Source organism: Bos grunniens, chromosome 7, assembly GCF_055505025.1.
Source record: "Bos grunniens cultivar Pamir isolate PY7600 chromosome 7, Bosgru_T2T1.0, whole genome shotgun sequence".
Classification (NCBI taxonomy): Eukaryota; Metazoa; Chordata; class Mammalia; order Artiodactyla; family Bovidae; genus Bos; species Bos grunniens.
The window spans coordinates 25,780,855-25,782,022 of NC_141171.1; the positions used below are offsets into that span (position 1 = coordinate 25,780,855).

The 1,168-nt window shown below is 44.4% G+C and overlaps 1 pseudogene; it reads left to right on the plus strand.

Annotated features, from left to right (window-relative positions):
* Window positions 1-229: 229 nt before the first annotated feature.
* Window positions 230-319, plus strand: LOC147368938 (U6 spliceosomal RNA; annotated as a pseudogene).
* The last annotated feature ends 849 nt before the right edge of the window (window positions 320-1,168 follow it).

A 1,168-nucleotide genomic window follows, 5' to 3' on the forward strand; every position in this document is an offset into this window, starting at 1 on the left:
TAAGGTTATTGGATTTGAAACATAAGGAAACATGTGGAATGTAACATCTCTAGGGAGAGGAAATTGAGTGTAAAATTGTACCTTTTTGTAGGTGGTCTCATTACTGCAAAGCTCTGGACTTAGCTCTGAACAAAGTTCTTGGACACCCCCCGCCCCCGGCAATTACACCAGTTTGAGACTCTGGACCTCTGAGAACTTCAGTTTCCTCTTCTATAAAAAGGGGATGATAGTGCTCACTTTGGTAGCACATATACTAAAACTGGACCAATACAGAGATTAGCATGGCCCCTGTGCAAGGATGTCAGGAAAACATATTCTTCCATGTGGAAAAGAGATAAGCAACAAGGATATATTATACAGCACAGGGAATTGTAGACATTATCTTGGAATAACTTTTAATGGGAGCATAATCTGTAAAAATACTTAATCACAATGCTGTACACCTGAAACTAAAATTGTAAATCAACTATACTTCAATTATAAAAGTGGGAATGGCAATTCCTACCTGAGATACTCTAAGATTAAATAATGACATAAAATGCCTTAAATCTAGTGGGTATTTAGAGGTCTCAGCGACTCCTTTCTCTCATCTATGTGACAAGGGCAGCGTTGGAGTATCCTGCAATAACTCTACCCCAAATTGTTTCCCAGGCAGTTCAATTACTCCGCCAGAGTCCACGTTAGTCTAAGAAAAACAAAGTTTTCTATTCTGAGGGAGACAAAATGTGCTAAGGAAAAAAAAGGAGCATCATCTCCGCTCCTGCGGGCAAGATCCAAGACTTCTTCCCTTCTCAAAAGAGAATGAAGTAAACATTCAAGTCACAGACGTCGTTGTCGGCAGGAGCCACACGAGGGAGCCTCTGTCAGAGAAAACACACATTCTGCAGTTTCACACACCCTCTAGCGGGCAAGGCACGCAACGCTCAAATATAGCTTCCGCGTGGGGGAGAGGTGCTCCCTGCCTTGTGAGACAGGATCTCCACGTGAGGTGATCAGATTAGATCAGTCACTCAGTCGTGTCTGACTCTTTGCGACCCCATGAATCGCAGCACACCAGGCCTCCCTGTCCATCACCAACTCCCAGAGTTCACCCAGACTCACGTCCATCGAGTCAGTGATGCCATCCAGCCATCTCATCCTCTGTCATCCCCTTCTCCTCCTGCCCCCA